The 16460-nt window shown below is 45.2% G+C and overlaps 1 long non-coding RNA gene across 1 annotated transcript in view; it reads left to right on the forward strand.

The window, feature by feature from the left end:
• Positions 1-4040, forward strand: part of LOC148428525 (uncharacterized) — a 64530-nt gene extending 60490 nt beyond the window's left edge. Inside the window, exons 6-8 of the long non-coding RNA XR_015867591.1 lie at positions 3599-3689; positions 3769-3866; positions 3941-4040. This is a non-coding gene — a long non-coding RNA (uncharacterized LOC148428525). The remainder of the gene's footprint in view (positions 1-3598; positions 3690-3768; positions 3867-3940) is intronic.
• Positions 4041-16460: the final 12420 nt, after the last annotated feature.

Raw genomic sequence — 16460 nt, forward strand, 5'->3', positions numbered from 1 at the left:
TCTCCTCACTTATATTTCATTCTTTCTGTTGGTAAAACCGCTCCAAAAGAGTAGCCGATACGGGTATCGGCTGCCATTACCGTTACTTTGAAATGAGGCCGAGTATTGGCCCGTTTTCAACAGTCGGTATCAGTACTCACCCATATCTACGACTCATCCGACTATAGGGCGCGGCGTCAATTTTTGAGAAGATAAATGTATTTGAAGGGCACCGCATCGCCTTAGAATGACGGTCATTCATTTTTCCCCCACCAATTGAGTCCAATCGGACTGTTTCCCGCGGCAGACGTGATGATGCCTCAGTGGTCGGTTTACGGCGTCCGGGAACCTTGGAGGAAACCCGAGCTTAGCGCTATTCTAGTTCTGATAATGGTCACACATGGCTGGACCCACCTCGAGGGTAGAGCGCACGGCCCCCTTCCCCCATCTTTGGCGCCGGGCCACGGATGGTTGGCTAATGTAACCAAATATATTCGCCCCCGCGAGACGCGCGCCGACAGCGGGCCGCGTTTGCGGCCAAGGTAATTTACAGCTCTAACAGGTATGACAATGCGAGCGGCTCTGTCAAGCCTTGTAAAGGTTAAACGGCCCTCATTTAATGAACCGTGGGGCTATGATTTGGGTGTGTATAGGTCATGTATTGCAAGCCGTCGTAGCGCGGGTCTTCCGTCACGCCCACGCGCGATTGGGAGATAGGTGGACAAAATGGCTCTCAAGGTTGGAGAGGAGGAGCGAGCCAAGGACGGAGCCCGTCTCCGAGCCCTTGTGAAAAGTAGATAGTCAACCCGATCCTCCCCGCGACTCCATTAGTGGGAGCTGCCTCGATAGCATCCGCCATCCGTTTTATTTATTTTGGCCCGTATTCTTATTTTTCCATTTGCGGGGCCGGGGAAAGGTCAGGATTAGTTATCGACGCGCCCGTGTCGAAACAGCGCGCGCTACCCCGAAAGCCCTTCTGCCGACCGGTCTAATCTGCGCGCGGACACGCGGGTTCATTTCAAATGCGTGGTGCCGGTGCTTCCTCGAGGATCCTCGCATTTGCATACCCTGGCGGAGTTGTATTGTGAGCATTTGAAATAGGCGAATTACAGGCTTAGCTCCGCCTTCGCCGCGCATCCTACTTTTGCTCTTTTCCCATCCATTTACAAGCCCGGTGATGATTCCCGGTTTGAGGGCCGTGTCTCACGGTCCCAGGTCTGTGAAATGATGATAGAGGAGCGGGAGCCCCTCGCCCATCAGTCTTGAGCGCTCGCTTTTGCACCCCCTACTTTACCTGCCGCCTCCCCGCGCGCTACACCGAGGCTCGGTCGCGGTTAGTCCGACAGTGACGGATGTTCCCGCTCGGAACCCCCCCAAAGTCTTCACTGCGCCCGGTCTCGACCCAACCGGCTGGCCTGCACGTAGCTTCCACGGCAAGCGGCGGGGTGGAGGAGTACCCGCTTTGCGATTAGGGGGAGGCCGATGATCGATATTTGGCGTTTTGACAAATATCACCGTAGGCCTTTTTAAAAAATCTGATGGATGATCTTAAACCATTTTCAAACAGCGTTGACCTCACTGAACTATTTTTAAGCCTTATGCTGTATTTTACCATGTTTTGGTCATTTACTTCAACATCATCCTGGCAGGATGATGAGAATGTAAAGCCAAAATACAGGGAGTGTGCACAGAATTAGGTCAAAGTGAATAAATAATGAAAGTAACACAAAAAAAACTGAAATAACCTTAAAAACTTAAAGGCTGGAGAAAATTAAATGAAATGTGACTCAACAGGAAGAAAACATAACCACAAAAAACCCAGACAATTTCTGAAATGAACCAGGAATCTAAATGCGCACCAAACTGACAAGATAACGATTAACACCTGGACAAGAAACAATCGGGGCAGGGAGCTGAATGGCTGACACAAGGGAACGGGTTGACAAAGACAGGTGGACACAATCAAACTACACAACTAAGAGCAAAATAAACTCAAATCTGGAACATGAAAGGAACACAAAAACCACCACAAACCAACGCCCGGAAAGAAACAAAAAACACTTTACTGAGAAAAAAAATACGGATAAAATCTGTATCCTTGACAACTAACAATCGGAATCGTATCGGCCTTGAAAAAGTCCTATCTGTCGATTTCACCCACCTCCGATTGTCATGCAGCTGAAGCCTGAAGTTTATTTAGAGGGTGCTTATCACACGGCTCGGAAAAGCTATCTTGTCGAGACACCCCGTATCTCAGACGCTCATCAAGCATCTCATCTATTTAACCAGACGAATTTTGAGGTGCACAAAAATGATTAGACGTTGAAAAGTCTGATCCTTATCCCCGCTAGCCTTTTTTTTTTTTTTGTTGCCTTTTCTCTCTTTGTGAGCCTTTTTAGAGACATTAACTACACACTGTACGAAATAAATCAAACAAATGGATTAGCAGAGTTAAATAGGTGTCAGGAACCTCACCGGGCCTTTATGAAGACAGATCTGCCTCTTATGGAGGCAATCAGGTATGGAACTTATCATAACACAAATTAGGAGGCCCACCAATTTTTTATTCCACAACCCAGGGCGACATTTCCATAAAAAACGAATGGCCGCCTTTTTTTATTCTATACGGAGGCCTGCACTGTATTTTAAACGTACATATATATGCAATGCTGGAATTGCCGAGATTAATGCGCTAGGTGGATTTTGAGATATGAAACGAGGTAATGAATGTCATTAATGTGCGATGCCCTTGCAAGAAAGGCAGGGCGCGCTCGCAAATTGCTTTGGAAGGGAACAAAAAAAGACATTTTTTCCCGGCGAAATTCGAGATTTACGAACAACAAAAAGCAAAACTGCTGTTAATTAAAAGTGAGTTTTGTTGTTCTTCATTCTAAGGGGAAAGCGATGGTTTCTACAGGCGAAAGATGCTGGTCCTGTCTTCTGTCTTAACATATTTGGATCAAATGGCACCTTGTAAAAAATTAACAAATCCAAAAGCTTGGACGCTGCAGTGAGCTGTGACAGTACTGACATGTCAGCTTATGAATTCAACATGAACTTCCTTTCGTTCCGTTTGGAGGTAAACTCTGTGGACACAGATATCCCAATTTTGCACTTTCAACAACTTCCAGTCTTCGCTTTTGCCCCGTGAGGGGAATCACCAAGAGTTGCAGGAAGATTTCGGGCAGGGTTTGGAATTCCGAAAGAGTTTAATGAACGAATACCGAATTTCTCGAGATGGTTATTGATGCCGGGGATTCAGAAGCTACATTAGATAACGTTAAAAGTCAAATGTCAAAAGTTGTAGCTATAATTCGGATTAAAGATCTTCGGAACAACAAATTAACAGAGGTAGGCGTTTTAAAATTGTTGCGGGTCTGACATTCATCATTCGATGGTGCCCTGGGCCCCCTTCCATCATTGTCAATCCGCCAGTTTTTCCCATCTGAATCAAACTGTAATCATCGGTCCGTATTCTAATTGTATCCGTCACCGCCAGAAATGAGTATTTTACAAATGTTTGCTGGTTCATCGTCCATTACTTAAACGGGCGGCAGTTGGTCACAATGACGGAAGAAAGACCCTTCACGTCAATGCTAAGTTCTTCTTCTTCTTGTAGGTTTCTCGTCAGCCATCGGTACATCGAATGTCCCTCAGCGACGAACCGGCGGACATTCCGATGTCCCTGATGGGTTACCCTCCCTCTGCCGGTGAGTGATAAATACAATGATGGAAGAAAACTATTTAACGTCAATACTTAGCTCAGTTTTTTATGTTTGTTTGTTTTAGGGTTTTTGTCAATCACCTTTTGGTGGCAAAAACGGTATTCATCAGTGACGGTCCAATGGACAGTCTTTCGGTCTCGAATGGATGGCCCACCTCTGCCGGTGAGTGATAGATACAATGGTGGAAGAAAACTATTTAACGTCAGTTTTTATATCAATTTTTGTTGTTGTTTTAGGTTTCTGTCAACCGTCTTTCGTCGGCAAAAACGGTATTCATCAGTGACGGTCCAACGGACAGTCTTTCGGTCTCGAACGGATGGCCCACTTCTGACGGTGAGTGACAAATACAATGGTGGACAAAAATCATTTCTTGTCAACGCTTTTTTTGAATTGAGATGGTTGAGATTTGAGATTTTGCACCATTTGTGGACAAAAAGGGCATCCATTAGTGACGGACCAACAAAGAGTCCGTTGACAGCCCGTGTCGTATACGTTTTGCATCATTAGAAACGTCTTTATTATATATTACGATACATTATGTAAAAATAAACGCTTTCAAGTAAGGCTCGCTTGGCGAGCAGCAATGCAAGATGGCCGCCAGTGCCCGCCGCAGCGCGTTTTTTAACAAGGCATCGAAAAACCCAAATATCACCAAAATATTCAGGTTTTGGAAGGCCCGCGCGCAAACGTAGCCGCCGTCAATCGGCGGACCCCGGATCCCATTGTCCAAGCGGTCGGAAGGCGTTTTTAAGGGCCCGACAGCTGCCGTGTGAAAATGTCACGCCTGTAAAACTCGGACGTGGGAAAGGTTGGGAAGCCCGGGGACGGGGGTGAGCTCGCCAGGGGGGTATGTGCCGCGCAAGGCAAAAGGCCATTAAAAACTGTGATCATTTATTTTCACTCCTTGGCCTAATCCATCTCTCCGGGGAATGGTTCTGTCCTTATCCACCCAAGGCCAGCAATCTATTCTCCTGTCCGTCTCCATGCATCAGAATGAAGCGTCGAAAGAGTCAGACATGTTCTCGCCCTTCATTACCCGCTCTCTCCCCGACTTGTTTCTTTTTAGCCCTTTCCCCAATTGCCGGCGTCTCCCCGTTGTCACCTTTTTCTTCTTCCTTTTAGCGCCCTCCTTGTTTTTTGACACCATCGCAAACAGGAGGCCCGCTTTCAAATCAGATCCAGAGAAGACTGTCCGGCGTGCCGCCTGTCATTTTTCACACTCGATGGATTTGTTTCTCTCAGAGCGCTTTTTGCATCCCCCCCCCCGCGCTAACCTTGCGTTTTGGGAAGTATACGGATGACGGGTGCCCGGCGCGTGCGGCTCATCGCTCGCCGGCGAGTATAAGTGACGCCTCGAATCAAGGTCCAATTCGGCCCAGTCCCTCAAGGTTAGCGCTGCCATTGTGTTGTCACTTTGTGGACGGGGGAAAAAGTGCTTCTTTTTTTACAACTCCTTTTTATAAACGACTCCAAAGTCCCCAATACACGAAGGGTGAATCTTCATAAAGTACTAAGCGCAGAAATGCCATTTTGAATGGGCAACATTTTTGTAAATATCTTTGAACGTTTTAAAATACATTTGAGCTTAGATGCGGAAACATTTAAATGTATTTACTAATATGTTCAAAGCGCCTTGAATGTACTTGCAAATATGCACAAATACAGTGGACAAAGCCAGCGTCCCCGGCTTACGTTTTTTTTCATGTTGCGACGTGGAATACAGTCTTTTTGTCCCCTCTTTACGGTATTTTCCCGGCTTTGCGACAAAAACAACCGTCATGACCCCAGGGGGTTGGCTGCATTTGTGTCGTTTTGTCTCCATCTGCTGGCGTTTTTAGGTACTTGCACTTCTTTTGTGTTGCCGTCACATGACGGAGATGCCGGTCTGCTATCGGTCGGCCTCACTCGTTTCAAAATGGCGGAAAGGTAAAGCTTTGTTCAATCGCGAGTGGTTACAAAAGCGTATTTATAGTGCATTTCACTGCTGAATTCAAAGTTGAAAGGGTTAGCCATGGGTTGAAAATGCATTTGGATATCTTTGAGCAGCTATAAATATGTTTGACCATACAAGAAAAAGTTTGAATATATTTCGAGGTTCAAACATATATTTTCAAATTTATCCGCCAGTACGTTCGAATGAATTTGCGAGTCAAAAACGTTTACTTCGAATCAGCTTCCACGGCTGTCGCCATGCATCGTCGTAACAATTTTCCCATTTGGACAACCCTAATGATTTGCGGGATCGGCCACGCGAGCGCACGCGCGAGTACGATCGAAAGCCATTTGTGCAAAGTCAAAGACGCTGGACGCTCACATAAAGCTATCATAATTATTTGCGGGAAGGCCGCTGGGATTTGTGAAACTCCGGCGAGGGTTTGATGATCCGGACGCCATTGTGTCCCCCGTCTGAAAGGCTTTCTGGCAAATGTTCCGGAAAAAGGTGCAATTCAACCGGGTGCCTTCTCGGGGACAATGTTAAAGACGTACAATTGGGCAAGTAATTCGATTAATAAGGCTTAAAATGAGCACGCCGGCAAAACCGAAAGCCCAAATCCTCCCTCATCCTCGGAGAGTCTCCGCTGGAAACGCATTACGGTTTCTCTTCAAAGTCGAAACGGCGCCTCGGAAGGGAAGAGTGTTTGCATCTCTCCCTGCTCGCTAGACCAGTTCTCAACCCCTTTTCAGTGACGTACCCCCTGTGAAATATGTTTTCGGCCAAGAACCCCTTAACCAGAGCAAAGAATTTTTGGGTAAAAAGAAAAAAAAACGTATGAAGCATCCGGTTGGTGTTTGATTGATTCAACTTTAAAACCCTTCAAACTTCGCCCGTATTGGTCCGCGACAAAATGATCAACTTAAAGTGTTCCCTTTTGATAATAGAAGAGATCAGTTAACAAAAAGAAATAGCTTCATCATTCGTAAATATTTGTCCACAAAAAAATCAACGTGAAGTGTGAGACCTGTTCTCAAAAAGAAATAATTACAGTAATAAACACGCAGTATCACAGTAATCGATCATTAACTTAATTATTATGAAATATTTGTCTACAAAAATAATCAACAAAAAGTGTCAGATCTGTTGTAAAAAATAATAACGATACAGTGGACCCCCGTTATACGAAATTAATCCGTTTTGCGGTTGGGATTGTAGCGTGAATTCGCCTTATGGCGGGCAAGAGAAACCGATGCTAACTAGCTAATGCGTGTAAACCCCCAGATAAAAACATCTAAATTGTATTTAAGTATTAAAAATCGTTAACAAAATAGTCTAATAACTGCTACTCCATCTAGTGGATACATAACAGAATGAAAATGAAACCCCAGCCACCACCGTAGCTTTGATCCCACGTGCACCTAAAAGCCTTAAATTTGTGTCGTGAAAACACCACCTCACCGACACTACTTCTAGAAAAAAATAAAACTGTTGTTTATTCATTTTTGGCGTGAACAGAGCTGTAAGAATTCTTATATTCTATTAATAAAGTTTGCGTGACTTTTCTGATCATTGAGTAGACTTTGAGCGCAGCGCCATCTAGTGGATTCGTAACAGAATACAAATGCAGGTCCGGCCACCACTGTAGCTTTGATTCTATGCGCCTTATAATCCGGTGCGCCTTATAAACAAAGTTTTTCAAAGAATGGGCGATTTATTGAAGGTGCGCCTTATAGTGAGGTGCGCCTTATAGCGAGGAAATCATTTTTAGAGGATTTTTTTCATCTTTTTTGTTTGATTTTAAATCTCAAGTACCCCCTGAAGTTCCTTCAAGTACCCCCATTTGAGAACCGCTGGACTCGACTCAAAAAAAAAAGATTTTTAAAGCGCTGCGCCATCTAGTGGATTCGTAACAGAATACAAATGCAGGTCCAGCCACCACTGTAGCTTTGATTCTATGCGCCTTATAATCCGGTGCGCCTTATAAACAAAGTTTTTCAAAGAATGGGCAATTTATTGAAGGTGCGCCTTATAGTGAGGTGCGCCTTATAGTGAGGAAATCATTTTTAGAGGATTTTTTTTCATCTTTTTTGTTTGATTTCAAATCTCAAGTACCCCCTGAAGTCCCTTCAAGTACCCCCATTTGAGAACCGCTGGACTCGACTCAAAAAAAAAAGATTTTTAAAGCGCTGCGATCGCTTGCTCCCCCCCCCCCCCCCCCCCCCCCCCCCCCGCCCCCGAAGTAATGAACAAGACTAAAGGTGTGTTCAAGCAGAAAGTCAAGCCAATTTTAGCCATGCATTCAGTCCAATTTGAGCGCCGGATCGCTTGCGTAGTCTGCAATTATTCGGGCCCCAACATCGATTACGCCGACAGCTCGGCTCCGGCTTGTTTACTTCCCTCTTAGCGCAAATCCTTCCCTTTTCCTTTTTAGTCAGGCCGCGGCGTTAGCGCGCTTGCTAATTTATTTCCGAGCACAACTTAAGAGTAGAGAGAGCTGGGCAGAGTCGTTACTTCGCAGGCGCGTTTTCGTCAAAAGTTAACAGGATGTGTCAAAAGTTGGGAAATAATAAAAAATGCGAGCGTCCTCAAATGCAGCGCTGATTAAAAAAAGGAAGAAAAAAAAGGACTGATAGAGGTGAAATTATATCACCAAAAGAGGGAGTGTAATGAACCCTTTCACCTCCATTAAGCCTGAAAATTGGTTGTGGAGCACTTTAACACTGCAAACAAGACCAACTTTTTTTTTTATTTATTTTTTTTACCCCCACTCTTGCACGCTTTACATATTTTGAGCTTGTTTATTTTCTCTTGACAATGCAAGCTGCTTACGTTGTGTTCATCAGATCGGTTTTGGAAGAATAACCGCCGTGTAACACGCGCACATGAATGCAAAATCACGTCATCGCGTTTCAAAAAAAATAATGACGATTGCTTGGTTCACTTGTCACTAAATCACTTTTTAAAGTGGAAATCAACATTTTTTTTGTTTTTTTTAATGACAGTAGTTCTCCTCATCCTCCCTAGTTTAAATAGAACATTCGGACTAATATTAAATTTTCTGAATCCAATTTAAGCAATACACATCTACTTGTTTTTATCCATCTCAGGGGCGGCCATTTTGTCACATGCTGTCGCTTTAAAATGACATCACACTTGCACAAGGAATCAGGTAACAACAAATCAGTGGCTCAAATCAAATGGCTGCCTTGTTTTTTGTGCTTGCTCATGTGACATTTGCAGGCTGATCCGTGATTGGTTGTTACCTGAGCAGCTAAGCAACTGTGAGGTCATTTTCAATTAACATGTTTGGCCACATATAAATGAATCTTTTGGTCTAACCATTTTAATATGGAAAAAATACACCTAATTTCGAGTGCCTACCCACACTTTTAAACGCCGGTTTTCCACAATATCATCTTATCACTCGGTATTTGTGTCCACTGTTGTGTCCATTTTGTCTCATGAAGACAGCAAAGTAAATTGTGTTCATCCAAACAATTGAGGTAGATAAAGAGCAAGAACAAACGTCCACTACAGTGGACACAAATGAATAAACTTGACTTAAGGAGAATGTAGCAGGTGGATGCTGTAATTCTGCATTTATTGCGCCACCTTTGTGGAGAACACTGCCCCCCCCCCCCCCCATTTTACTTTGCCAGTTGTTGCTGACACCTTCTTGGCAGGCGTAAATGTCAAGGCGTTCCCATGTTACATTTTAGGAATAAGTGCCGCAGACAGCCTGTACTTTCTCGATATTATTACCATCAAAGCATACTCGTGCCCCCCCCCAAAAAAAAAAAAAAACGCAAGGGATCCTGCGTAGTTCATAAAACGCAGCGGCCGTCTGAGCGTAAGTGGGGGCGTTTTATCGCTCCAAGCTCTGGGAGTTCACCCTTTGGTCGGCCCTCGTAAACACGCCCCGCCCCCTCCGGTTCCGCGTCACCTTCCCTTCACCCCACCCAAACGCAAAAGAGGCGACACGGGGAGTCACGTTTCAAACGCCTTTTTATTCGCCGTGCGGCGGCCCGGTAATTAATCCGCTTAGAGTGGAAGGAGGAAGGGATGAAATGGAGAGGAAGCGCTTGAATATTGCATGCCCGGATTGCTTGACAAGAGCACAAATAAGCGCCGCGTTCAAACACGGGAGGAATCCGCATTAGAAAAAAAAAAAAAATGGAGTTACAAAGTGGCGCCTTGAGGTACGAGTGACCTGACTTATGAGTTTTTGAGCTATGACTTGAGATGCGAGCGCTGAATGGTGACAGGTGATTGGACTCAATTTACAACAAGAAATACAAGAAATGGCCGATATAGTTCTGAAGTGGTTAAACCAATTACGGGTCATAAAAAGACCCGCTTATTATTTGGGTCCATTTGATCCGACTCCCTGGCTTGCTTGGCGCAAAAGGATCCGAAAACTGCTTTGGACAAGATAGCGTCAACCATTTTGCACAAAATGTATTAAAACTACCCATTAGATTGTGTCTAATTGACCCAAATATTATATCTGACCTTTTTTGACCATTATTTTGGTTATTTTTACTCATGATTCCTATTATGAAGTTTTTTTGGCAGCATCTTATCCCTTGTGCGGTATTTTGACCATTTTTGGGACATTTCATTCCAGGTCATTCTGGAAGTATTTTAGCCAAGGGATGCTACATTCCTTGTAGCGTGTTAACTAAGTGCTCACGGCATGTTGAACTTTGACATGTTATCAATATCTGGATGAAATTTCAGCTCCCTAGTGTCTTCTCTCAATACTTTACCTTTGATGTGAAATGCCTGTGAACTGGACGAAATACAAAACAAGGAGTGAATACAATATTTGTATCTTCCAGCAAATAATTATGTATTTACATACATAGCGTATTTCCTCAAAAAAGCTAAATAAATCCATTCAGATTAATGAATTCAATTTCAAATTTCATTTCAATTTCACGTTCTTTTGCATGGTTATCGAGAAGGGGCGGAGCCTATACACACATTGTACCCAGTTTTTGATTATTTTTTTTTCTGTTCCTGGGTTGTTTTTAATTTTGCTTTTTTGACTATTTTCTCCATTTGAGATGTCTTTTTTTCCTTTTTGTAAAAAAAAAAAAAAACATCTCTGACCAATTCAAGTCGTTCCAACTTTGAAGCCTTCGCGCATCCCTACCGCAAATATTTTTGAAATTTCCTGGTTCTATTTTTCCTTTTTGATGTTTCCCTCCAATTTCCCCATTATTGATGAATTCCAACTTTTAACAGCAGATTCCTATACAATTGTTTTCCGATTTTTCTCACTTTTGGGTCAATCAATCGGAAGACGTCTGTGTTTTTTTTCTATTTAAAGACATTTGGAAAGGCGACAGACATTTGGAAACTGCGGGCGGCAGGGCAAAGGTGCGCGCGCGCCTTCGGGTTAAATGGCGCGGGCAACGGGGGGAGGCCCGCGATGACCGAGCGGCCGATCGATGCGCTAAAAGGCGAGGGCGAAGGTCAGGCGGCCCGGTGGCGGCTCGGGGACTGGTTGTGACGGGCGCCGGGAAGGAAAGGCAAAAGGCCGGGGAGGGGAGGGGCCCCGGACCGGGGGGACCCTTCTGTAGGACCATAAACACTAACGCTCTCGGGCGCTCAACAACTGCAGCTATCGGTCCCAGTGATGAAAGTGACCGGGCAACGTTTGTTTTCTTTTGGCCGAGGGCTCCCCCAGCAGGCCTTTCGTTCGTACGCAAGCGTCCAATGATCTCGTTCACTGCCGTCGCTGGCGCTCGACCGACCGGCTTGTCTTGCGGATATCACGTGACCAAATGCTATCGTCCTCATATGTTTGTAAGTCGACATATGAATGTAAGAATGTTCTTTTATTAGTGCTTCATTATCACTGCCCTTATGGCTCTATCTTTATGCTTTTGTTTATTGCCTACCTTATTATTCGCTCGATTATGGAATGGAGTCTGCTCGGGGAAGTGAACGGAATCAGTATTTCATTGTGTAGTACTACTATGCACATGACAGTAAAACTCTTGAGGCGATAACTCATTGCCACTGAGCGCTAAAAATGTCTTTTTTTTTGCACTGGCAGTATTTCATAGTAAGAATAATAATTATTATAATAATATATTGAACTACATAGGACCATTTGCACAATAAATCGACTCAGAGAATTCAAAAGGATACTTCACTAATTATCCATTTTGACAAGTAAAATTGTAATATTGTGCCCATGATTCATTTAAAAACTAAATCATTTCTCACGTGCAATAACAAACTTTACAAACCCATCTTGCCACTTGCTGTCCACTTAAAATGACGACACGCCCTCAGTATACTTTTCGTACCGTATACGCTAACCCTGATCATTTGTTAATCTTATCATCATCATGAACATACATTAATAAAACACATGTTGTGTACCGTATTTTCCACACTATAAGGCGCACCTGCAATTAATGACATATTTTAAAATGTTTTCAATCACAATATAGTAATACTCAAAGTATTAACAATAATAACTCAAATAATAACTCTAAACTCTCATTCGCAAAATAACTCAATATGAGCAACCTTGTTCAACTGTAAACACACAAAAGAAACAGGTAAAGCTAACTTTATCAGGCCAATCTCAATATTGATCCATATATAAGGCGCACCTGATTATAAGGCGCACCGTCAGCTTTTTACAAGGGTTAGGGGGTTAGGCTCAGGGTTTATATATATATATATATATATATATATATATATATATATATATATATATATATATATATATATATAAAATTTAATTTAAAATTGCCATTATTTTTTTACCCCTGAATGTATCCCTTTAAATCTGCACAGATAATGTAAAAAAAACAAAAAAAAACCTGGCAGAAGCTGCCTTGGCCGGTCCAGCATTTAAATAGACCACAATAGTGGATAATCCAGGGTGGCCACGCGAAAACCCGACACGCGACCTTTCCAGTTCCATCCTCCAAATTCCTCTGAAGCTGCTACTGCGATCTTAGATAACTGCATATTGTTCCTTAAAAGCGGGCAGAAGGATTATTTGTACCTCGCAAGGATGAAAGCCCCCTGACAACGGCGGCGCGCAATCAGGGATCAATCCGCTTGACGGGATGGGTGCGGACGTCTGCTTTGAATATCGGAACAAATTCATCCGATCGAAAGGAACGGGTAGAAGAATTTAGCTTGTGAATGTATCTTCTGACCACATGGGCAAACTGAGCGTTGAGATGACACCACAGATACATTTGATGAGTGCCAGATTGCCCCCCCGCCGCCGCCATGCTCCCTACCCCCGCCGCGCATCGAAATCGGTCCGCTCAATTTGACAAGCCGGCGTTGAGAAATTCCGCAGGATTAGCCGGCGCGACGTTGTTTATTTATGCGCGATCTTTTCAGCGCGCCGTCGGCGGTGACAAAACTCCTCTCGGGGCGGGGAAGGAGCTGACCCTTTTTATGATGCGCTCATCCTTCATCCGGGCCGCGTCGGAGCCCGGGCTAATGCGCGCCTGTGCATGTGGCCATTTCTGAATGCCTTCAAATATAATCTTGAAGGGCAGCGTTATTAATACGCCCGGCCTCTTTTGTGCTAAAGCTCGACACATTCAAATGCAAAAAAGGCCGCTCGTCAAAATAACGCCGGAAACGCGCCGCCGCTTTCGCTTTGGACTTTAATTCCGCACGGGCGAAATGAATCCGTTCCGGTTCTTCCGAGCTTGTGTTCTTATTTTGCCGTGTTTTGGAAATGGAGACTGAGGGCGTCGCGTGACTTTAATTGTTATTTTTTGACTGCGTGCAAAAAGTAGTAATGTTACTCACCAAGGCTGTGTGCCTAAATCTATCGTAAATAAAAATTAATTCAACGTGGTGACACAAAAAAATGTGATTTCTATACAGCGCAAACTACTGCCAAGAGGGACTGACTCCTATGATTCATTTTTTAAATTTTATTTCTTATTTTTACCTTCAAGGGGAACTATGGAGACATGTTTATTCGTAAAAAGTTCCTATCAATATTTATCGTTAACGAACAGTGGATACTTTCAAAACCAGACTTGCTGTTGTGTGCAAATGATGTCATAGTTCCTCCAGCCAATCGTGGCTCAGCTTGTGAATGTCACGTGACCAAACGCAGGCAACAGGTGAGACCTGAGGTCACGAGTGCCTTGAGTACTTGTGATGTCATTTTCAGGAAAAATGTCTTTTTAGAGGGGACAGAAAACCAAGAATTGTCTTTGGGATAAAAAGTTCTTTGTGTCCATAATAATAAGCTTTTTTTCTGTCTGAGTATGAAACGTCCAAATTCATTTGAATGCACCATACGTCTCGTCCTCAAAGTTAGCAGCTAGCCTTGTGCCGTATCAGACAATGACAAAATATCTCTAGCGGTTTCTTAGAAGAGAAAAGAATCATTTGCGAAAATATGATCATTTCGCAATTGAAGACTGTAGTAAATTCAACCTCAGCAATACGTTGTTTCACTTGTAGTGACAGATAAAATTTAGACAAATGAAACCGTCTTCTATCGTTATGAGAGCGGCAGTTAGAAATGAGAACGGACATGTTTAATGTCATGTCAAGCGTGATAGTGCCATCCAGTGGACATGATGATTAATTGCACTCCTGTCCCCTGCATTTCTCAAATGTGGGACATTAAACATGATGCTGTTATAGCCTAAGGTTAAACCCCTTAGCTGGTTTTATTTTTGTGTTACACTTATATTACAGCGTTGTTTTTTAATTGCACTGTAACTGCAGAACCACAGACACGGTGGTAAATCGAAGTGCAAAAACAGAGAAAAAGAATTAGCGTGAGTCAAATGTCGCCCTCTAGCGGTGGCGGAAAGCCGGGCAAAAATATTACAATTTCGTCCGGCTTGAAAAAAAATGACGGAGTGACGAAAGGGGGCGGGGCTCTGACGAATGTCGGACCAGCAGAAAAACGTAAGTCCGATCTTAATTACGACCATGAAAACAAGTTGAATGCGTCTCGGACGCTTCGAGCGCGTTCGATCAAAATGTTGTCGAATTGGCGATTTACAACGTCTTATTTTTCTGGGTATTACTCCAAGAAAGACGACCGGGGCGCTCTTCTTTTCTCCCCCCGAGAAAGTGAGTCATGTTCACGGGGATGCGGCTATTACTTATCATAAAAAAAAAAAAAGAAAAAGTGCTTGTTTGGTGATAATAAGGGTCGGGGATGGAAATCTCAGCGAAAGGGAGAAGGTGAAGGAAGAAGGGGGCGGGGGAGGGGCGGGGGCGGGGGTGGAGGGGGGCGATACCTGAGGAAGCAACGGCGGAATCCTCCCATTGCTTAGCCAAGCGTTTTCCGGGCGAGGCGAGGCGCAGGACGGCTTAGCCCGGAAATAGCAAAAGATAGGACGCGCCGTTATTAAGCGCGGCTAGAAGGGCCAAATAAGATAACGGAGAGCAAATGTGCTAGCGGCGCCATCCGGGCCGGGGAACGCCGACATTTGCTTGTAGGCTCCTGTAAACGCCGAGGAAACATCACGGCGGGCGTATTTTATCCGGGCGAGGTCGCTCGGCGACGGCGCGCCCGGAGGGAACGCCGTCCGCCGTAAATTTCCCTCCCTCGCCGGACGGGAACATAACTCAGGTGGGGAGAAAAGTTCAGGGCGCGCATAAATTCGGGGTCAGATGTTAGAATGGCCACGCGGCGCGAGCGGGCGGGCGGGCCTTGTTTGTTTTATCGGCCGCCACTCAGCTATTTGAGTTTGACACCAGGTTCACGAGCGCTTCAATTCGCCGCGCCGCTATCTGATGATTCCGTCGCTCACCCTGCCGCTAATGTATTCGGCGGGGAGCGGCGATACCAGACAAAAGCCGCCGTCCAATCTGATTAGTGCAAAGGTCCCCCTCCGCCGACGCGCCCCCCCGCCCCGGCCCCCCGCGTGATGAATGTACGCCGGCCGCGTGGAAAAAGCGGCGAAAAGGCGGCTCGTCAGAATCGCGCCGCCTCCGCTTGCACGTTTCGCTCGCTTGACGTGAAACGAATTCCGATGACGTGAAACGTTTTCTGTTTTGTGCGTTTGTTGAAGAAAATAGCAGTCTGAAAGGCCACGGCGTGGAAGCTTTTTCATAAGTCAAGCTAGCACTGTCCAACGGCGGATCGGCCGGAGGTCCGCCTTTCCCGTTCTGCGCCGATTTTTCCGAGCGTCGCAAAGAAGTGAAGCGGCGCCTCGGAGACAAAAGAGGACAGGGGAAGACAAATTGCGGGGGGGGAAATAAATATCTATTTAAAAATAGCCTCTCAGCGCGGAGAGATTTGAAGATATTATCCTCAAAGGCTGCTGCGAGTGAGGCCGCGAGATGGGAAGGGCTGTCGACGGTGAAATATGGAAGGCGCGTCGATTTCCCCGACAGCCTTTGGCTTTTCCTGATAGCGCCGCCGCCGAAAGCTCGCCGCGGTGATCCATAGACTCTTTGCGGAGACTTGCGGCATAACCGCTGAGGGGCCAGACGCCGAAGACCCCACCCCCGCGCCATCGGGGACGGGGGAATTTTTCTGCCTGCTGCACGCCGGGACGGCGGCGAGGGGGCCGGACTCGTCCTTGTCCCTTTTCAATTTGACGGGGCGAAGCGGCCTTGGGGGACTTTGGAGCTCTATTTTCAAATTGCCCGTTTAGAATCAGTTTTCTAAAAGGGGAAGGCGTTGTTGTGGAAGGTGGGGGGCCGGTGGGAGGGCGATGGATTATACGGCAGCAGCGCGTTGTCAGAAGGTAAGACGAGTGGAAAACAAGACGCCGGTTGGGGAAGTGACCTCTTCAAAAGAGAGAAGGGGAAATATCCTCAAGCCAATAAATATGCGCTTG

This window comes from Hippichthys cyanospilos, chromosome 1 (assembly GCF_059441005.1).
Source record: "Hippichthys cyanospilos isolate Australia breed blue-spotted pipefish chromosome 1, RoL_Hcya_1.0, whole genome shotgun sequence".
Classification (NCBI taxonomy): Eukaryota; Metazoa; Chordata; class Actinopteri; order Syngnathiformes; family Syngnathidae; genus Hippichthys; species Hippichthys cyanospilos.